Below are 24,278 nucleotides of genomic sequence, written 5' to 3'. Positions count from 1 at the left end.
GTGCCAAATGAATTCAAATTCTGGTACTCAATTAACCAGACTGGTACTTATATCAGGGGCGAAGTGGATCCCGGCTTCAACGTGGCCCAGGGTCCCCTTCTGCCAAAGCTTCCTTTAATAAAGTGAAACCTAATATTAATTATAGAATTGTGTAATTATTTAAAGTAAATATTACTTACTTGTCACTTAATAATACCCTTACTTGTTATTTTTCTTTTAATTAGCTTGCGGCAAGGACGATAGTAATACCCGCAAAGAGCCACGCTTACTCCAAAATAGATTTCAGAATTAATACGTGATCTGAGGTGTGATTGATGTAATTCATATATTGGTTCGTAATAAGTCAAACTACGTCAAGTTAAGTTGTTGCGGACGGGGTAAGATGCAAAAGAATCCGATTTTAAGGAGTTATTTGAATGGTCAGGTGGGCACTTGATCCTCTTAAGGAATATAACATTAGTATCTGGAGAATACCTCCCAATGTCCATATCGATGGCTAACTTCTAAGAACACGTATATCAAAATTTGGCCGGTTTGAGACAGGTATCTTAAACAAAATAATGACATTAAAAAAATAAAATTCAAGGAAAAACAATTCTTCGTTTGCAAATGTATGCTTCTTTTTCAGTTTTATAAATTTTTGGTTTTCAATTTCAGTGTACAATTAAAAATATAAATCGTTTCTATTCATCTCCATAAAAGTTGCTGTTTTTGAGATACGTGTTGTTAGAACTTAGCCTGGCATGTATACTATTATCTAGAGATAAAACTATCATTTTATTGAATTGATGTAATTTAAATTTAAAACATTTCAAGTCGATACCCCGTTCACAACTTAACTTGGTGTGATTTATAACGGCCTTGCCCTATGAAGTAACATTATAATATGAAAAATGCATAATTATGCATTTCATATCTACGGAAATCTATAGCCTTTTTAGCATGAAAAATAGCGTGTACTCGTGGAATTCTCTTGTTGCATCAGCCATTCCCTTACTTTGGTCCACTCATCACTAGTCCCTAAGTGGAATAAGGAGAGTGGTGAAAATCCTATGAATCGGCAATTCCGACTATTATCTTCGAGGATCAGACTATGCAACCTAAAGTGGAATACTTAAACTCTCTTAGTTCACGGAAATATAGACAATAAAGAGTTAATTGCTCGAATAAAATTTGAAATAATAGTATTTCAAACGTCTGTTTTTAGCACGGTCTGTTACTTAAATTTTATGTATATGGAGTCTTTGAACACATATCTACATCTACATCTACATCTACATAATACCCTGCGAACCACCTCGTGGGTGTTTGGCAGGGGGTGATCAATCACCAGCATGCAGCATGCATTTGGACTCCCACATGCACACCACACCGTCCAAAAACGTCCCGTATACTAACAAACTATACTTCTATATGCTGTTAGAAATAATAATTGAATTAAGAAACATGCATTAATTTTTACATAGGTTAGTAGGCTACACTACAAGTCATGCAATCTATTTACGAGTTCTATTGCTGCCGTTACAATCTCTTATTGATCGTGGAAAAAATGACATTCGGAATCTGTCTGTTCTACAATCTATCTCTCTTATTTTATTCATATGATCTGATCTTCCGTTGTATGTTGGCGTCCGTAATATATGGTTAACTTCGTCAGAAAAGACACTGCTCTTGAATTTATCTAAAAGGTTTAGTCTATTTTTCAATCTACGGTCCGACAGAGATTCCCATCCGAGTTTATCTAAGAGGTCAGTTACACTAACTAGACTATCGTAACGACCTTTCACATACCTCGCAGCTCTCCTTTGCACGCGTTCTAACTCTGTTATTAAGCCTTTTTCATGAGGGTCCCACACACTGGCAGCGTATTCCAAATGTGGTCTAACGAGGGAAAAGTAGCTAATTTCTCTCACTTTGTCGTCGCACTTTCCTAATATTCTTTTAAAAAAACCCATTTTACGATTAGCTTGACCGGTTATTTCTCGAATATGTTTATTCCACGATAGATCATTATTGAGTCTAACTCCTAGATATTTACCGGGTTCAACAGTCTCTAATTGTATAGCTACGTTGTAGGGAGTTGTTCTTCTTCCAGAAATTCATTACGACGCATATAATAGGAGCCGTGCTCTAGATTACCTAGGTGAAGGTCTGCTTTCCAAATCCAGAATTAATCAAGAATTAGCAGTAAAGATTTCTCGGGTTTTACATCTCCCTCTAGCCCATCGAAACTTTGGTGGGAGATACGGAGAATCTTACTCGGTGAAGCCTCAGAAATCTTCACTGCTATTGTTCGCCGAGGAAAAAAAAACTCGACTCAAAGAAATGTTTTGGAAACCGATAATAATTTGCTTTGGAAATTGTCGGAAAAATCAGTGCATGGAAAATTAAATAGAAGCGATCATATTTTCGTGTCTGTGTATTGGAAGATACCTTGAACTCCACAGTGCCCATTTAGCAATATCATTTGTCTTTAGTTAGTCTACAGTTCAACCAAAGTTTTTTTCATGCTTCTGTAGGGGCGGCTAATTGTTCTCGGTGCCTATTTTACAGCCCTCATTCTCCGTCTTCCGATCCACGATGCGCCGTCTAGGCTGCACGATAGCTAGATAGATACACCTCCGCGAAGACAAATGGTACGACAACCACGAAAGTTATTTAACACCCAGGTCCGTATCTATCATTCACACTCTCCATCTCGCTCGCGCGATAAGAGGGAGGAGGAAGGAGCGAGAGAGATAAGGGAAAGTAGCGCAAGGCCTATAAGTAGACTGATTCAATGAGACGGGATGGAACACGTCATAGGAGACTGAAGACGGCTGTTGCCAAGGGAGCATCTTTTCTAGGCGTTTGCGAGGGAAGGCGGGGGGACGAGGTAGATCGGTCCATGTCGCGGGAGGCGGTGCGCTAAAAAGGGAAATTGTGGAGGAAAAAGGGTGGGGGGATGCGACTTGAAGAACTGCACATGCCCCTGGAGGAATGTACAGCATTCAGCAACCACAAAGTTTGTAGCCCTTGCGAGCAGCAATATAATCTGTCAAACTGAATGCTACTAGAAAATGAGGCTGGTAGCTCATTTTTCTGGCAGTTCTGCTGGGCCAATAATTATGTCATGGATCAATTTATCCTGTGTTGGTATGTACCCTGAATTATAGCTGTTCGTTACCGACACCGAAAACTAGGCCGCGCCCCAGTTCCGACGCCGAGTCTGCTCTTATCAACCCCTTTGAATCTCCAAGCATTAATTATACCTTCGATTTTTGTGCTTACCAATTTGTTCTCTAATCACAGGAATTTACGAGTTTCACTGTTCCTTAAACCTCCTCTAAGCATATGATAAGAATCAAATTTTTAAAAATGAGGATACTGGATTAAAAGTATTGAAAACTTTCACAGAATGAAGTGGATTCAATAGAATTATTAACTTATAAATAGGATAGTAAATAGCTGTAATATTTGTTCGCTCTTCTTAACTCTAGGAGCTCAATGTTTTGTGACGAAGTCGCACCGAAGAGACCATCGCCGTGGACGCTGGTGCGCCACTTGACGAAGTGTTTACCTCTGAAAGTCGCCGCTATCAAAGTCTGCAGTCGGCGCTCAAATCTACCCTGAATTAATAACTAGCTGCCATTGAATTCCACGAGTTGCCATTGATGACAGCTGTGATTATTTCCGTTCATTTTTTGCTGCTCGAATGCTAAGCGATTTAATATTGTGCGCTACATAAAGAGTTAGACTTTGTGCTAGTTTTTGTGCTTTCAAATTCCATAATTCCAGTACCATTCCTCCATAATGCAAAAAATGACCCAGAAAACTAATTTACTTAAAATTGCAGAACATAGTTCTTTCAAGACTTTAGTGCAATTTACTGCTATGATACTATTAGCTTGATTTCTGGACATCTCTGCCACCGAAAAACCATCAGAAAAACTCGATTGTGCCAGACAATCTCTTTTATAATTACAGAATGGTACTATTTTCACTCTTCTTTAAAGCTCCTCGAAGCATATTGCAGGAATCGAAATGAAAAAATATCAGGAGGCTGGATTTAAAGTACCTAGTTTACGTTTTTACAGAATGTTGCAAATTCATAGAAACCATATGCATAATTTCTTCTTCAATTGTGAGGAGGATTTTCCATCGAGATAGTAAAGACACATAAGCTAACATGAATCGCTTTGAGAGGAAACCTTTCAGTGTACCGTGTGACAAGGGCAGAAAATTAAATCACATTCATGGCACATACACAGAAAAAGACATCGTTGAGTCGCAATCGCCCGCAGTAATGCCTAAAAAACTCGATATTGCGTACCAATTTTTATTATTGTAAACTGATTCCGATTTCAAATGAGATTTTCATTTTGATACGAAAGTTATTCCTCCACATTGCTTTGGAAGAAGCCTACGATTTTTTTCGAAAAATAATGATCATTATCATGAATGAAATTCCATGATACATTATCAGATGGATATTAGTAAAACCTGTCGCAATAGATGCATCTTGTGAAAATCCTGACCGTTTAAAAAAAAGCGAAAAATACGGACTGAAGGAAAATCGATAGTTTAAAAAAATACGGAAGATGACTGGTTTCACGGTTAAAAATATTCATAGAATTATTTAACGAGTGAGTTTCCTGTGGAACTGCAATGAAAATCATCTCTTATATAATGAGTTGGGATAGTAGAGGTAGAATAGATAGCGTGCGTTGACATTAGATAGCGGGCACAAATAGTGTTGGAAGGCGATTCGCTTAGTAGATACAGTAAAACATTCTATAGAGGTGTGTGTGCTGAACTCATTTCTTACATGTGGTTATCCATACCTTTGGATTAATGTTGAATGGGCTTTGAACAAAGCTAAATTTACTGTCTTCTATTACAAATTTAGCATAAAATGAGAAATTAATAAAATACAGGAATTTTATATTCTACTCCATGTAAAGAAAATAGGGAAAACTAGAAAGGAATATTAAATGTATTTTTGGTATTTTAATTCCGTAAAACATTTTTAAGAATGAAAACATTAGTTACTGTTCAATTTGTTGAATCATATAACTGGCATTGAATGCAAATAATATCTGTTGGCTCGCAATTCAATTTGAATAGAAAGGTGTGAAATGCCAAAATATCTATTTTGATGGCTCTTCCGCAGGTAACAGCGGAATCATTACCGAATGTTTTAGTTATTTATTTCGGAGTTGATTTTAATTGTCTCACTAGGTATTTCATATCGGTTTATTTGGTACCATAACTTCAAAATGAGTGTAATGATGAAATTTATTTCGCGCGCTATTGGCCATTCTGCATTGGCCATTCGCAAAACACTGCGTACTGCATCATTATTACTCTTTTAATGGTAACTGGAGTCATTAAATCCCACATTCACTATAAATGTTCTTAAATCGGTTAAGTAAGAATGGCATAGTCTCTATTTCTGTTTACGTTTAGAAAACAGTCCCAAATTCACAATAGTTCGACTTTCTAGCTGTTTTCCTTCGTAAAATGTTTACAGGATTAGAGGATATGGATCTGCTTGGGCCACTATAATACGGAGACGCATGCAAACTCTCTCTATGATTATTATATATATCTCTCTCTCTGATCCTCAGGTATCCCAGTGAAAGCATTTGGGTGAGAGTATATGTAGCATGAATGACGTTGATGTGATTGTATTTTGGCTGGAAGTCAACACCTGGGCAAGCATATTTATTTCTACAAATAGGAAACACTTTATTCAATCCTGAGAGTTGTATGAATGCATCAAAATTTTATAAACAGATGTTCATTACAGAGTGTATGACAAATAAGGGAGCAAGGTGACAGCGGTCGATTGTCTGGAACACCATTAAAATGTCCTTAAAACTCTATCTAAACGTCTGTATAGGTGAAAAAAAACACTACACGAGGTAGAAATAAAAATAAGTGTGTTCAAGATTGTTGTATTGGTGTTGGAAAATTTTCGTGGTCATTAGGTACCTCTAATTTTATCGTTGTGAGACAACAGACCTAGGTTATAAGTTAGCTCATAATCGTTTTACCGCCGGATCCGTTACAAATATTGCAAAAAAATATCAATGGTCAATAATAGTTGTTTTTTAATATTATAAAAAGATAAAAAGTGATTTAAATTCCAATACGACGGAAGTCTGGAAAGTTTTTATAGCATTTTTTTGGATTTGATTGACCCCACAGGTAACTGTTTCATTCCGTTTTGTCGATACTATAACTTCATGTTTAGTTTAACGATAGAATTACGTGATTTGGTGTATTTTTCAATATGCACTCTGCACCCAATATTTCCCGTCAAATAAAATATTAATGAAATGACATTAAGTGAAAATATGTATCGTGAAAACCAAATATGATGTGAATTTTAAGCTGGTTTATACAGAATTCCATTTCGGATAATGAGAGCAAAAGTTATATTTTTATGGGATATGCGATTACTTCGCAGCGCCAGCTGCGAGTTAGTATCTCCACATGAGCAGCCGTCGCCTCGAGCTGAAATCTCAGTAAAAACCTTACTTGCCCATCCTTGGAAACATGTAACACATGTTCTACCAGGTGCAAACACCCCTAAGATCTTAAATAGATGGATGATTAAAATTCAACTGTAATGCACCGTTAGTCACTGCGCCTGGATATATTCAAAGATACAGGTCCACAAGTTATATTTATGTAATATTGTAATAAATATTCGGGGTCAATTCAGCGATTGATGAGAAAAGCTCGGTACTTCATTTCCTTAGTGAATTTATGAATTTATGATTTAGTACTAAGAGAACCGGAAATGCAAATGAGGCTGTATTCTGCTATGAAAAGTTATAGCTAAAACTCCCAACTCAAAAATAAAATCCCCAAAAAAGCCAATTATGATATAAATTGTTAACGTTGATCTTGCTAACAGTAGATGCCTTGCTCGTGTAAAGTATTGTTTCCAGTATCAAAACTTTTTCAGGAGAAATCACGCGGAGTTTCCTCTGGACCACTAGCGTCACGCACCTAATGAGTCTTTTTGTCTATGAGCAATGTGAATGAGCAAGCTCCAAACCATATTGTGAAAAGAGTTTTCAGTTGTAAAATTTAAACAGTGTGACGTCAGTGCTCCCGGTTGTTTTGGGGCCATTTTCCTGATTTGTGGAGTGTATGTAGGGGAGTATCTATTTGCGTACACGATCGAAGGTGATAAAGAACTTATGAAATATTTTGAAATATTATCCTTTACGAAATACTATTATTATATAAGTTATAGTCGGACAAGGAAAAAATATCATTTTTTCTTCTCTCCCTAACGAGTGATGAACAGCATTCCTTGGCACTTGTGCCCAGAGCATAAATCAAGAAATATCTACGAATATGTGCAAAATAAATTATCTGTAACCAAGTGTACTTAGTTTTGTTTATCTAAATCAAATATAATTTGTGGAAACGATATGATTTTGGCTTAATAATTCGTTTTTATATTTTAATCAAGGGTTAAAAATCTATATTAAGGTGAAATACTGTCATACAAACATATGATAAACAGATTTTTTTGAGCGGATGAGGAAAACGAATTACAGGTATTGACTCCTCCTTCATTTTTTGATGGCAATGGTATTCAACATTATTCTCTGTATTCTATTTTTTACAATATCTTGAGAAAATGAGCGACAAATTCCGATGTATTTGCCTTATCGACCACTTTTTTATTCTTCTTATTATTCATCTTCTTTTCTGTAGTTTTAGAGGGGGTTTTCAAACATAAATAAAGACTTGCTTACTTCCCTTAGGGCAACGCCTCGCTTTAATTCTGAAGCTTCATTAGTTCAAAAGCTCTTTAATGACACAATTAATGGAACATACACATTATTTTCAATTTACAACAGTAACTAAAAAGAACTCCGTCTTTTTTACTGCCATAGTTGCTCTTGTAAAATTAAAAAAGAATTTGTTCATTCCATTAATTATATTATAAGGGAGGCTATGCCCTTATAAATTTTTAAATGGAATGAAAGCGTTTACCTAAGGAAAGTAGGCAAGTTTTTTTTACGTTTGACCAAAATTTAAAACAAATGGAAAAGAAGGTGAATAATTTCCATACTAACTGCTTTTTAAAACATGACTTGAGTATCTAACGATATAATGATAAATATATCACGTTGTATGTTTGTAACGATATTTCTTCGGGTTTCCTCAACTGTTTGGATAATTTAATATGGGCGTAAAGTCATTCAACTGGACTATTATCGCTGAAATGTCATTTTTCATTCAGCCCAACTTAAACTTTTATCTGTTCCCTTCTCCTAGGTGAGATAACCGTCCACCTCTAAAACCGGGAGGAGGACCCTGAAATATCGCTCATCAAATAAATTTACCGGTTATGGAAAGTATGAAGGAGTGGACATCTTCATAGCTCAAGGTAGGCACTTCGTGATATTGTACTTTTTAATCATGATTTAATAATTAAATGCCAAATAAATAAATTGGCTCAAAATTTATGACGTATTTGACAGTGTATTTGGCACCATGAATACCTCGGACGGACTTTCATGTAAAATACCTCGAATATCGCCCTATTTGGTGATTTATCTCGGAAAGAATGAGCTTCATCATCTATTTAGCTCTTCGTGAGGAAGCCTTCCGCGATGTAATTGTAGATTTGTATAACAATAGCTACTACCCTGATGCAAACTTAGGAGTGTATTTATGCTGAAAGGAGCTCCTAATTAACAACTGATCATGATTTGTCAACACCTGGGAGAGAAAATCACGGAAAATTGCAAAGTTACTTCTTTTTGCAGTTATGACGAGAGATTTTTTCTTAAATTATCCGCGACTGCATTTTATAAGGTATTGTTAAGTGTTTTCCCAACTTTTTTTGGCTCCCCAAACCTTCTCTTAGGACACAGAATGGATACGAACTTGGTGAAGTAACCCCGCGAAGTCGGAAGACTACGCGGCAGCAGCGAATCTATGGGGTGGCAAAGGGGACTATAGCCCCCGTCAAAAGGGACTATAGCCTATTGGGTATCTAATTTACACTAGATGGAATGGTAATTTTATTCGGAGCCCCACTACTCATTGGAGGTTACCCGCCCCCGTGTCCCTATCCAGGATCCGCCACTGCTACGCGGGGTTCCATAACTCAAGATTATTCTGTATGTCTTTTCTGCTATTTTTTCCGAGTGGAGCAATCTCCATATACAGCAATGACCAATTTTGTTGTTAGAATATTCGTCCGGTGAAATCAGTTTTTACTGAATGCCTGTGGGATCGGGTGGAGAAAAAGGGATGATTTAGAAAAAAATAGAATTTTTTGTTTGCTATATTAATCTACATGTACGAGGTATCGTGCAAGCCAACAACAAATGGGGCGTTTGGCACGGGTTGATTCCACATCAGACATGCAGCATTCATCCTAGCCATAATCAGAAACGCGTCTGTTCGCCGGATACAGGCCAAGCACACAAAACAACGACAAGCGATCAGACCATAAAATGGGAGAGTGCAAAGGACAAGAACATGACATCAAATAAAAATATTAGTTATTAAAAAAAAAAGAAAATTTAGCATAGTAAGTGTTTCGATACTCGAGTCATAACATGCCAAAAAATGCCAAACATTTCAAACTTGAAAATGGACATTTACATCCCTATGCGATTCACACTTGTTGCGGTTCGTTTGAAAATTCTTAAACAACCCTTTGCCCGTGGGAAAGAAATGCTACAGACCCTCGGCGCCTTACCTGGCGTCTCAACTGATAGCAAACGTGAACAATGTCTCCACACTCCGCCTAATTCCTTGAAATTCTTTCCCACTGCTTCCAACACGGTACTAATTGGCTTCCGTGACATCATCAGCTCTCTTTCACTTGACCAGAATCAGTTAAGTCCGTACGGGAAAATTTTTCAAGGGTTCCAGAACAGGGTATACTGAATCCCAACGCGGGTGGGCAAAAACAATCCGACTCGAAGAAGAGCAAAATCGCATTCGGAGGCTTGAGTGGTGGCTCAGTCGGACATTTGCGCTTCGGACACATGATCTATCCGTACCGCAGGGATGAAGTGAGGGTAATGTAGAAGTCCTAGCCGCACTCCCAGCGTGAAAGCGATGTGGGAGGAAAGGAAAGCACCATCCGTTCTGCAAAAAAATAACTGCGACTATGAAAATAAGCGGAGAAAGATGTGCCATCTCGAAGGTCAACAGAGACCAAGGTCATGTCTTCTTCGCGGAAACACTCTCTCACCCGCAAAGATTATTTTAAACGGCGACAAGGAAAAAAGAGCATGAATTCTCCCTTACCATGTGCGGTGGTTGCTCGGCTTGTGGTTCAGGCAGATCACGCGTCTCTTCGCCCGAGGCGGAAAGCTGTATTGGTAGTTCATCGAATATCAATCATGAAAGAAGAGAGAATACCGAAGCGCTGGCCTAATGTTCTCGTATTGATACAAATTTTAACTCTTTCATGGTGATTGAATAAATAAGATAAGTTTTAATTAATCTAGGATAAGTCTCTTGAAACTTACTTAAAATCATACAATTAATGTATTTATAATTGTAGTTACAAAAATATATTAGTAATGTGGAAACATTTATCGGCAGTTAACCACCAAGATTGGAAAAAATTAAACTTTCACAAGTAAAAAGTAAAGGAACTTAACAAACGAGCAAAACATACGTATTTTAAATAAATCATCACTCATCTTAACAATACAAAATGAGCCTTCATTCTCGTAAACGATATCTTGTATATTTATATCATAAAGTTAATGTTATTTATTTTTTTAACTTTTTGGGTGGGTGTTCCACGTTTTTCATGAGGTTATCTGAAATGGTTTTAAACTTTGTTTTCCCTTACGTGGAAGGAAACAGATAAAGCATATTTTGGAAAATCTACGTGTTAGTTTCATATAGTTGGGCCCTAATTTTATAACTCAAGTCATTCATCCCAAGGAGCATGAGGACTGGAGCACGTGTTCAAGCAGAGAAATACAAAAGTCATTTAGATAAGGATATATAAGCAACGGAATTTTCACTACTAGAAAGATGACGTAATTATAGCTTTAGTAAGGTGAGAAATAAAAGCTTTAGAGAATGTTTTTTTGTTGGGTTTGATTGTTTATTTTTTCTGGGATATCTAAAGATATTACTTTCAGATGTTTTTCACCACTTTATTTGTTACCGGAGACCATTTAAATATGGAAGCCGTGAGTATTTGTGTAATTTACTCCAATGGCGAGGGAAAGTTCTAATATAAGATTTTGATTGTGATACGAGAATGGCTAGTTATCAAAAATCATACTTAAACCAATTGAAAGAACCCTCTTCGCTGCATTACAAAGGAGCATATTATTTTGAGAAATAGTTGGGTTCCAATGCGGTCTAATATAAAGTATTCTGGTAGCAACATTTTAAAAAAATCCGTGTAGGCGTCATAAGAAGTTTCATCTTCATCAGCATGGCGAATATAAAAGCAGTACTCAAGAGAAAACAAAATTTCTATTTTGTATGACGTAGGAAAATTCATATTCGGCATGTTTTGGTTTTCGGCAGGAATATTTCTCTTATTTTTGAAGCGTAAAGTAGTAACGTAGCTGAAGACATGCGTGTCATTATAGTTGATACCGCTAAGCGTTTCGTGGGCAGACGATTTGGTATGCCACCCAATAGTCAGAAGTTGTTATTTGACAACTCACGCCTTCGGGCAGAGGTGTCTTCGTCTGCGAATGTTTGAAGAACCTTCGCGACGAAGTCTTTTGAAGGACACTAGTTTCGAGGATATCTTCGCGAAGAAGGGAGAAAAAAAAGGGGAAGGGGAGGCAAGAGGTGTAGAGGAGCAATAATGGAGTATCCTCCGAGAAGCCAAAGAGAAGCTATTTTGAAGAGATTTCCAAAATATGCTCCTCTAACTGTATTTCATCAACTTAAGTTAGAGAAATTGGGCTTTCCATGCTATGCTTTAAGTAAATCGCATTTCAAAGTTAAAATTTTAATGTTGACTCTACTGATGATACTGATGTAGCTGAAAGCACAGGGAAGATATCAATCACAACCAGTTAGCTAAATGTGACATTGCAAAATTTCCCCCGAATTTATTTTGAAAATGTGGTAGTAACTACGAAATACGTCGTGAGAACATAAATTCAGTGGAATTATTGATTTGTCGTATTTACCTAATACTCTCAACTTCCACCACATCGCGCCGCACATCATACAAAAATTACAACTTGGCTAACAATTCTGTTGCTTAAAAGAACACTGAAATAAATTTTGTTGTGCCATTCGTTCTGCAAAAAATTAAGGAAAATGCTTTGCCTTAGTAAATATTTAGTAATTAGCCCATTAATGCTTTAACTGAAGTTAAATAACATTAGTTGTATGAAAATGGTGCCACAATTTTCGCATAAAGTTTGAAAAAAGCGCCCTTTTGACTCGTCATATTTAGGGTTTGTTCGTGTCTTACTTCTTGTTTAAACCATACGTCATCGCCTTGAGAATGTCAGGGTGCATAGAGTAGACCTTGGTTGACATAAAAATTTCATATTTTAGAAAATTATGAGATAAAATTTGCCAATTCGTGATACAGGTAAATTTTGACGATGATCCACTCGTACACCGGGGAAATTTCTGCATGATAACTGAATGATGATACAAGAAAACCACTTCTTTAGTGATTATCCACATTTTAGTGAGACATGGGTTGGTGCATGTTTTTATCAAGGCGTGGATAATACTAATGAAGTGTTTTTCTTCCATCGTAATGATAAATAAAATCCACAAGATAAAGCCCGTGCAGTGACCCATCAGCGACGTACTTCCCAAACCTACCTTCCCTTCCCTTACCCCCTACACCAAATAATACACCGCAATTCACGAGACCTAAGTCAATTTTTTGTTTAAAACGTACGGGAATATGGCAGGGAGTTGTGATTATTCTTATAAGATAAAACTTGAATTTTCCACAGTGTTTGCTATTTTTTGCTTCATGACACCAATAGATTGTAAGAGCAAAATATTTTTTACAAAATGCACGAAAAATCTTGGTTAGGAGTTGTTCAGTCACAAAGAGACCTCCTTAAATTCACGAGTAGGAGATGGAGGATTCTTCTAACGGGATGGCAGTCTGCGTGTTGTGTAGCCTGTGCACACATTGGATAGCTCTTCCCCACCCACCGCCATCGCGTCAACAGGTGTGTGCTTCAGAATTGTTTTTCCTCTTTCTTGGCCATCAAATCTAATGGCATTGGTTTTGAATGCTTTGGTTAGCTTACGTAAGGATGGTCCCGAAGCTAGACGGTGGGCCCTCAGGCTACCATTGCGCAGGTTTTGGCTCACAATAAGTCATCTTTTTCCCGGAACCAAAGTAGCCATGGTCTCCCCCAGTAACATCTACAAATAAGCCATCACTTTGATATCGCTATCGGGATGAGTGCAGATTTGGGTGTCCCTTAGCTTGAACGGCATCCATTTTCGGAACATGGAATCCAATTTTTCGAATGTGATCTTCACGAATATTACTTACAAAAGAGGATGCTCAAGTTGCCTCTAAATGTGTTGTCACCCACCGCGAATTTTAATGAGTTTGCAAAAGTCTCCACTCGCGTCGCTGACGGACAAATTGATCCGAGTTTCAAGGGGAAATAAGGTATAATGAAGGGTTTTAATCGAAAATTATGCATGATGATGTGATCTATCAAAGCTCAATGCCATTACTCGCGATTACAAAAAACATTACTCCAAAATATTGGAAAAAAGTGGATCGCATTGCTGTCATCACCGCTTCGCGGAGATTTTAAAAAAATGATTAAAATGCGACCGAACGGTAATCAACCTTCTATAGGATGGAATTTGGCCTCCTTTATGGAATACCCTTGGTGATTTTATTTTATACTAGTCGTATCCTCCGTTCTCCACCTGGATAAATTTGAGCTATTTAAGATTTTCATAGGTAATTTCGTTCTTAGTGTTTGGATAGATGTTTTAATTTTTGCCTACATTTTCTTGCTTTTGCCAGTAGGTATGTAGTGTAATATGTAGTTTTTTTTCGATTTGTCTCCCTATCGTGTGCTTTGCATGTTTATTTCTTTGAAATGTATACCTAATTGATCGAAATTATCGCATTAGTTCATCCTATTATCGATGATTGATGAAGAAAATAAGTCAGAAACTGTTCGAAAAACAGCGTTTTGAAGTCAAATAAGATTATGGTCAGAATTTCAAGTCTAGTTGGATTATAAGTAATTGCTTTTGGAAACAAATAAATGTTTTCAGGACATAATAATCATCAGTGCGAGTTTTTAAAGCAGAGAATTTTTCATCCTATTCACATGAATATGCTCTGTTCTTGCTCTCATGCAAATTGTCTTCTTTCCTGTTCACAGATATGACGATACATAACTTTTAAAATTTCTTGAATTCCTTATTTGAGTTTTCTATTTGTTTTTTGGCTTCGTCTATTTTTTTAACCAGTTTATAAATGATATGCATGTTTTTATCACTATTCTAGCCTTATCAAAGACTTGTTTTTGAGCTTGATATTTTAAATTCCGTTCCTACTACCTTAGTAAATTTAAAGTGATATTTTTTATTCTTCCGTGGTATTTTAGAGCTGAACTGATTTTGGGCTGATTGGAAAAATAGGATGCCCTATTTTATGCTGCATTTCGTTGCAGATTGAGTTTTCACTGGATTCTGCACTGTCTTTTCATTTTATCAAAATGTTTCCGTATCATTCCGAATTTTAAGGTTTGTCTCTTTTGTTTTAAAAATTGTCTCATGATAAATCTTATGTTAGAGACTAAGCGCATGCTTTACTGAAAGGATTAAAAATATTTTAGGATATTTCTTCTCTGGCAATGATATTTATGACCATAGTTCTTAGGGAAATAATCTGGATGCCCCAATGGGTAATTTCTTGGTGAATTATCGAGAGAGAAAATATAGAGAAAGGGAGTGCACTTTAGAGGGAGATTTCTTAGACGTAAGATGGCATGGATTCAGAGATTTAGCAACTTCGAAGATAAATGGCATCACGTTAGCATTTAATTTGCCTTGAAGTTGGGCGTATATTTTAATTAAGTGGAGAAAAATAGGTTTTTAGGGCATCCTAATATAATACTCGTAATTGGCTAATTACGAGCGAACGTTGCCGTAGAATAGGGCTATTTTGGGAATAACAATATGTGGCTCAGGATTATCTGGTAGTTTTAAGTGAGGTATTTTAGAAAACAAACGGCGAAGCCAAAAGAAGGCTACTCATTCAGAGTAGGTCAAATATTTCATCAGAGTACATCCGGAGTAAATTTTCAGGATTGCATGCCAAGGCTTTTGTTACGCATTTTCATTGAACGTTTTGCTATTCAAGATTCTTTTGCGATCTCTGGAGTCTAAAAACATTAATGTAGTTCAACTTCTAATGTACTGTGAAATTAATAGGTGGTTAGCCTAAAACAATTCTTTTTTTCGTGATACACAATTTATTAGGTGATCAGTCCATTTGGGAATAGTTAAATCCCACATAATCGTTTGACAATCTTATTCAACAGCGATTTAAGTAATTCGGTACTGTTTATTAGTATACGAATCCATGGTCAAACTCTTTTAATATTCGCTATAATATCTCTTACGGCATTGACGGATAATTTTTTTCGTTCATTCATCCGTCATGAAATGAAAATATTGAGTTTGTATTGATTTCGTAAAAATGGAATTATAAGAAAAAGTGAATTATTCTTTTTTGGGTTTACTATATATAAGTTTTTTCTAAACATTTTAATCTGCAAATGCTTTTCCTTATCATGCATATTTAAATTTACGCCAACACATTTTGATCGGAATGATATTTATCATTATGTATTTTTTGCAGGAAATGCTCACGTTCTAATTGCGCTCGTTTCTGGATGGAACCATTGCGATTTAGGTCATTGAACCGAAGAATAGCGTAAACTTTCTTTATATCTGAACAGTCGTTCATAAGTATTTATGTGTACAATGCTCTATTAACTTAATGATCAAAGTATAAGATTAAATACGTTAAGAGAAAATCATTCCAAAGATCGAATTGAATTAGGTGGAAATGGTATTATTTATTTTCACTCTGAGTCATAATTTAGTTGCTTGCAAGAAATCGGAAACTGCTGTGATTTTTTGTCGCTAGATCGCGCAGCAATGACTGCAGCTGCTGAGGAGGAACTACATGGGATTTCTGAAATTCTAAATAAATTTTTATCTGCCTTGGACAAATAATACTCACTCCAGTGAAAAAAATTAAAACTAAAGGGATAGACCCAAAAAATAGCCGAAGCATTGAAAACCGGAAATGAAGGACCATATTTTCATTAGCTCGATGACTCTGTTTCTTAAGAGAAGTTTAAAAAAGATTATATAACTTTCCCTAAAGAGAAATTATATTATTTTCTATTGCAATTTTGAATATATTTTATACGTCTCTATCTATTTTTGTCTGTCTTTCCGTAGAGTGAAGTTAGATCAATATTTGGGTCAAATATAATCGAATAGGATCAATCACCTTGAACTGAAATTAAATCCATAAAAATGAAATATCTCAGCTGATGTTTTCACTCGCCGAACTTTGATGAAAAAGAGAATTATGACTCGGACGACTCGTCTCGACTATTTTATTTTGTGCAGCTGTAGTGAGAACGGAAGAGTTATTGCGCATGGAGCTGTGTTACTAGGGGGTCGTCGTACGTGAGCTGAGCAGCCCTTCTTCCACCTGCTGAAAAGCAAATCCTCCTCCTAAGTGACCGTGTCCTATCACTTCGACCCTCCCTCACAGCCTTACCCTGAGCGCCATGTTATCTTCTTCTTTTACGTGATCCTGACCACATGTCGACGGTGGATTAGAAACGGGAGACGCTCAGCATGGATCGTCAACTGCTCTCCGTACTTCAATCAATTCTTCCACCCCATTTCCAAAACTCAATTAGCCTCATAGGCCATAATTACCGCAGCACATTTAGGGAAAGTTTTATTTTTTCGCAAACATTTTCACCACAAATATTTGCGAGAACATCATCGTATCCGCAACTCATTAGCTTATTTCTCCATTGAGACTTCCACTCAGTCTCGAGTTTAATTAAATCAATGCCTCAGACATCCATCGCCGCTCATAAAAAATATTTTAAAAAATCGGAAGAAACTCTTCCGTGATGCTAATTGTTTCATATTATTCATCATTATATAAATATTTTTGTATAATGAGATGGTTTTCTGAAGCCATTTAGTCTCCAACATTTACCTTGGGTATAATTTTTCAAATCGCATGTGCAACTATTTTTGTTAACTATTTTGAAGACCAGACTTCCAACTGTTTTAATTTATAAAATAATTAAATGATAAATAAGCATTTTTATTTTGAAAATGCGAAGGAAGAATATGATGGATATTCATACGATGTAGTCGATATTTCAGCGGAAGGCTTTTCCTTCTCCTCAATTCCCTCATTCCGAAAGGGTACATACCCTACTTTGTGAAGTCTTGTTGTAGTTGTAATAGTTGATGGGATCATGTTTTCCGGGCTTCTACCGCGCCATATTGAGATCACGGCGATTCTATCGTCATCGGTCATTGAACAGCTCAGTGGAGGCACGGAAAACGTGTTCAGAAGGTACCTACCAACTTTTAAGGTATTAGGAGGAGGCGACAGACAGCTGAGGTCATTTGCATCATGAAGGAAGGAAAGGGAATAGAGGGTGGAGAGAAGCACGGTGTCGATATCAGCCTGCTCTGAACGAAAGGCGCCAAGGGGTCACGGCTCACTATCCCCATGCGATGGGCAAAAAGCTGTACTTCAAGTTCTCTTCACTGAGCACTCAAGGAAGAATCGTGTAGTCTTTGGAAAATCTTTACCACCGCCGGTATTTGAACCCAGAACCACGAGGTGGGAAGCCAACGTTTTAGCCGCCACACCAACCCTAATCCCTTGCAATGAGGTCAAATAAAGTTTAAAAAGAGGACAATGATATCCGAAAAAGAAACTAAACAGGAATGATATGACGGCGATGGAGCATAACTAGGAAATGCGAAGTAAGTGACGGTGTCACAGTGAAAAAGCTTATTTGAGAAGCATCGGAAAATCACCATAAAACTCCCTATCACAGAAAAAGTTACTTCGGCATGACCCTTCATTTTTAATCACATAAAAAGGAACCATTATCTCACTGAGCTGGATTGAGAAGGCTCCTAAACTCAAGCTAGTTTTGAGAAAAATGGTTTTTGTCTCCGACTGGCAGGTTGTTCTTGAAGTGACCTCAACTGTGAACTCAAGAAAGAATCGTGCAGTCTCTGAAGAAAATTCTGTCACCGCCGGGATTCGAACCCGGGTCCACGTGGTTGGGGAGCCAACACTCCAGCTACCACCCCAACCCCTGCCAACGTTCCTCACCAATTCACCCCCATACCTTTCTTCACCTCCAACCTCCTGGAAAAAGAATCCACCCCCCCTCCTCCATTCCCTCCCTACCCCACCCCATTGTGCGAATCCTCGCTGTTCACTCAGTCACTCACTCACTCACTAGTTCGCGCGCCCTCTCCCCGGCAACCAACCCCCTTCTAAAAATAAATCCCGTGCGAAAAACACGCGGGATTTGTATGTGTGTGTGCAGAAGGACGGAGCCAGTAGTGTGAGCGTGCGTGCGTGTGGCTGTGTTTTTGGAAGGCAAAGGACGGGGGAAGGTGATGTTGACGGAGGAGGAGTTGTGTGGTGGGAAGGTGGAGACCACGCACTGCCACTCGGCCCCAACACTCGCTTTGGTGAGGAAGGCTGCGAGAGAAGAAGGGTGCAACGTTCGATGTGGACCGGAGAGGGAGGAGAGGAAGAGGGCGAGTGAGGAATAAAAATGACGGAAGAGGGGAACGCCCCCCGCGTATGTGTGAGAGAAGAAGGGAGAGAGGAGGAAGAGGGGGGGGGGGGCATCTCGGAGGGTCGGACCCCTCCCACCCCCGACCGCCCTCCGCAGAGTTGGGCGACCTCGATTCGCGAGTGTTTCTCGAGCCAAACAAACGACGGCCGTGTACGCGCCACGGAGAGGAGGAAGGAATGGTGGGGAGTGGGGTACTATTCGCGGGATGTGGGAAGGGGATATTGGAAGGACGCATGGGATGGCAGTGAGAATGAGAGATCTCAGAGCGATCAGTCAAGAAAAGGGGCAGTGATCATGTGTGTAAAAAATGGCCCAATTTACGCTTTCCGCGAATAATTTTCGTCTATTCTCCTACTCTAGTGATTTGAGATAATCTTCAGAGGAAACAGTTTGGGGGTAAATGACCGCGCGGCGTGCCAGTCGTCAACGGTGATGGAGTCACCTGTAGATACACTGTAGGTTGACTCTTTATTGCCACTTTTCTCTAATTGCTGCTGATACAGCTAAATGAATTTTTTGTCATTACCTTATGTTCTAGCGATTTTAAATTATCTTCAGAGGAAATAGTAAGGATGAATTTTTTAGTAAATGACCCTTGGGTATACTAGCGATGAGCTTTCACGAAGTCACCCGCAATTACAGGCAAGGGACTTTTTCTCGGATTGAATTATTTTATTCGTAATTAGTAAGCAGACATCGTTTCCATAGAAAATGTAATTCTTCAGTTCACTTAATATCTTGTGTCAGGTCATTTGCCTCATATTTTCGAAATTTCGGTAGAAAAGCAACATATTTTTTAATTAATTTTTTTTTCGTGACTAGTCCCGATATACTTAAATTATTTTTTCTTTTTGAGTGGTCATATTATTGGAAACGTAAGATATCACACTCATGATGAATATTGGCTTTAAAACTAGAATATTCCATTTCCATACCCATTTTTCATAGATTACATGCCTCAATACGATGTTCCAGTGGATTTTTATAGTGTATAAAAATAGAAGTACAAAATCTTGACATTTTTACTTGTTTACAACAGTTGTAAAACTGTTAGAAGCGTATAGCTAAGCATGATTGTTAAACGTTAGCTATAGTAGAGTAATCAAGGTTCCCCAAAGATACAGTGTAAAACTGCATTCCATGGGTAAGCGCCATTGTCGTGGGCCCCCATGATAATGAGCAACCCAAAACACACGCGAAAACCGGGGGAGCCCCTGTGAGTACGCGAAAGGAATGGAAAAAACATATGCCTGGACGTGGAATAATTCCGAGATCATCCAATTCGTGCTGAGAGTTTTCAACTGTGGAAAATAATGCCGTAGTAGCTCATTGAGTGATTAGCTAGGCGCTTATTCGTAGGATCTTGATTCCAGTCCAAGTCATGACGATTGATCTTCCTTTGGCGGAATAGTTTTATCACGTTGTGAGCGACGTGGACGTTTATTTTACCTCTTTCATTGATATAAATCGGACTTAATACACAGTGCGGCATTATATCGGTACCACTTTGACTTGCACCCGCTCAGCATAATACGATTCACTTGATAAATTTTTTTATTGGAGACAAATGAGATCATCTTCAAAGAAGCATGCAAAAGAAATATTTTGAAACATTTATTTTAATATTACTTTCATCTTAATCACTTAAATTCGTTTTAATTTATAGCTTGGTGATAATAAACCATTCACTTTAATTTTCATGTTCTTTTTCATTGTTATGTGTCCTGGAGATCTTAAAAATGTTCCTTGTTAAAAATATAAATTACTTGCAAAAGTCTTGACTGCTGGCAGCAATTTTAAGTGGAAATTATACAAGATATTGTCAATTTTATATTTAAGATTGTTACTCACTTGGAAGTTATGGAAGTTCTAAAAATGAAAACTGATGAATTGTAATTCCATGTTACTCCGATACCTTTAATGACACTTAAATTTTCTCTCCGCGGAAAAAAGACACGTTCAGAATATAAATTTAAAACAAGCAATCAAATACGTTATATTTCAAAGGAAGTCCTCCATTTTTCCCTATGATGCTGGTTGCCAATCACGTAGTGTACTTTAATAATGCGAATGTTTACCCCATGAATGTCATGGTTGTTTTTATTGATATTTATTTCACTTTTACTTCGGATACGCTTCTTCATGTTTTATCTGAACGAACGAAGAAAAAAATTTGATTCTTTTCTTAAATATTTCAGACAAGCGGGGTCTTCGTATTTAGTATGCTCAGGAATATTCTAAAATAAAAGTAGTATAAATGGAGAAAAGTTTCTCGGGTTTTCCACCGGTTGATGTCGTCCATATCTCCCGACGTTTCGATCCGCGACTTGCTGATCATCCTCAGGGGATCTTCCGAATCGGAATATTCGGAAGATCCCCTGAGGATGATCGGCAAGTCGCGGATCGAAACGTCGGGAGACATGGACGACATCAACCGGTGGAAAACCAGAGAAATTTTTCTGCAACTGATACGCCGGGAAAACCTAAGATCATACATAGTATAAATGGAATTTGTAGCTGTAATTTTCATAAATATGCAATGGCGAACTTTAATTCTGATTAATTTTCGATGACTGACCGTTTGAACAGTATTTTAGGCTTATTTTTATCCCAATCAGAATTAAATTAGTAATAATAAAATTTTAGAGAGTGTAAAAAGTGACAGCTGATATTAAAAATTTATGATTTTTACAATTTTTGTTTCAATTACTAGAATTGTGCATTAAAATAAATCAAAGGAGTACGGTGACTACCTTTCCCAACATCTTTCGCCAGAAGTGGAATGTCTATTCGCTTGCATGCATAATATATTTTTATCTAAATCCCACGGCTTCGAAACATATATATTTTCATTAATTTATACTACATGGTCGCGGCTAGCTCTTTGTAACTTCGCATTTTTTTCGCACAATTTTCTTATTTGGAAATTTTTAATTTGGTTTTGATATAAGTGGTACAGCTACTGACTGCTGAGATTGAAAACCGCCATTGCGGAATTGGGTGGAGATAGTTCTATTTCAAGCTGAGCAATCCTTCACAAATATTAAGTGTCACATTCTGCATCCCGGAAATTGCCATTTCTCAAGCTAGTCTAATCATGAAAATGAGAATGCCGAGAGTGAGATTGACAGATGGTACATGGCCTAAATGAGAACGTAGGGATGAAGAGGCCTTGTCAATTCAAGTTGGTCTCCCGTCATCCTTTCTGGACACAGAAAAATGAGCAAGTCAGTCTCAGCGCATGTATCCACGATTAGCCTGCCCCTGTTCCTCGTTACATTTTTTATAGCTTCATATGTGGTCGTTAGTTTTTTATTTCTTATATTTTATGGCGATATTTACGTGTTACAGATGCATGCGTCCATTAAATTTGTTTCTATAATTTACGAGGAATGTGAAAATGATTTTAGTGGCCGGCTGACCCGTCATTTGCGGTTTGCAAGTTATGCATTTGAATATTCTTGCCTTCTGGCATTTCTATAATCCTATTTTTATCTTCCACTCTTAGTCACAATGATTTACACTGTTTTCCCCAATGAATTCCGATATTCCCACTTCTCAAAGCATAGTTCTTTGGAATTTATATTTGTGATTTATGTAGACTAGAGTAACGCTCTTTCTATTCTTAACTCTTTTTGAACTATCAAGTGGCTCATGGTGAAACAAGGCAAATAAAACAGTAATTTTTTTTTAAAGTATCAGTATATTTAAAAAAAATAAACGCTGTTTTTCGGTAAATTTGAATGAGGGGTGAACTTATATAATTTTTTTGTAGGCTGCTTGAATTTCCTAACAGACTCTAGCCTTGGAAATATTTTCACTCATAAAGTTTTACATAATTTCAAAAATATGGTAAAAACCAAAACGAAGGCGCTGAATTTTGGGTATCTAGGTTTGTTAATGAGGGAAATTTTATAGTGAATATAAAATGGGTTGAGTGAAAATCAGTTACGTCATTAACCTGCACTTAATAACAGGCACCGCCGACTTCACACGTGGTGCCCAGTGACTTGTGACGCGAAGGGGAACCAGTGACTGCTGACCACAGTTTGATTTACCAATTAACTGATTTAGTATTTATATTTTAGTGGCCAGCACTCAGCTTTCCAGGAGAGATTGAAATTATCAGTAAAATATTCGCCATCACCGAAGTTCGGCCCGCCTGGTTTGGGAGTCGGTGGTCAAGCTGAGGCGACTACATGATACTAATTTGCTTTTATGCTTGCTAAGCGTCGTCAAAGGTAACAAAAGGCATGATCATGATGTATGACACAAAGAATGTTTATTCTCATTGCCTCTGTTTATAAGTCAATTTTGCTAAATCTTCGTAAGCGTTTTTTATTTGAAAATTGGTTGTTATCGACCGAAACTATGATTAATGATTATCCTTTTATTATAGTTTTTGACGTTGTGTTATACAGGTTTATCATGAAAGAGAATTGTGCTGTTTCAGTAATTCATAGGAAGATAGTAGGGATAGGGTGGATGAGGTTTTTCAGAAGCTGCCCGATCCCAGCTTGAGTGCTTTGAGGAGGGCATTTCAAGTGCAGCATTCCGTCCGTCGAATGGGACGTTAAAAGTCGTGGTCCGCTTTGCGCTTTTTGTTAGGAGTAGGATAATGTCAACGCCAGGCATCTTTCTTGTCGAGCGAGTAAGGGCGCTCAGATTGAAATTTATTAATTGTGTAAAAAACTTATTTCAGACAGCAAATTCGAGCATTAAAAAACATAAACTGTTATTCTGTTTTCATTTAAACCATGTTAAAAACCGCTTCATTATTATATGTTAACCCTGTATTTTTGACATGAGTTGATGCTGGTTTTCTGTTTCTTTCGGTTGGTGAGTTAGGGCGATGAAAGCATTTGTGGTAAAAGCATAAAATGAAAATTTTAAAGCATGTAAAAACATTTATTTAACATATACATATGTTACATTTACATATACATATATTTTTAAACATATTTATTTGGTCATTTGTGTACACTTTTCCACAAAACCTTCAGGATGTGACCCGGTATTAGGATTAGAGTATTATCAGTCACTGCATCATACGAAACCATTGGTTGACAATTTATACGCTTCATAAATTTCGTTCCACTGCCATATTGCCACCGCTTTCAAGTAGAGACTTGTTATCAGGCGAGATGCTTTTGCTAACTAGTGGAACTGTCATAATATATAATGGAACGCCCCTTCGTACCTCCCTTCTTAATCTCCACTGCACTGGGAATAAAATGAGTAGTATTCGTGGAAAGGCTTATCGCATCAATTTGCGAGTATATTTATGGCATTTCTTCCAGGTAATAATGGCAATGCCCTCATCTTCAGAAGCTGAGGCTGGAGAAAAACTTCACTTTATTTTGGGCCGTTCTGATTTTCGTTGTGTGTTTTCAGATACCTCGACGTGAGCAC

This window comes from Ischnura elegans, chromosome 3 (assembly GCF_921293095.1).
Source record: "Ischnura elegans chromosome 3, ioIscEleg1.1, whole genome shotgun sequence".
Taxonomy (NCBI): Eukaryota; Metazoa; Arthropoda; class Insecta; order Odonata; family Coenagrionidae; genus Ischnura; species Ischnura elegans.
This window is presented reverse-complemented; position numbering follows the sequence as displayed.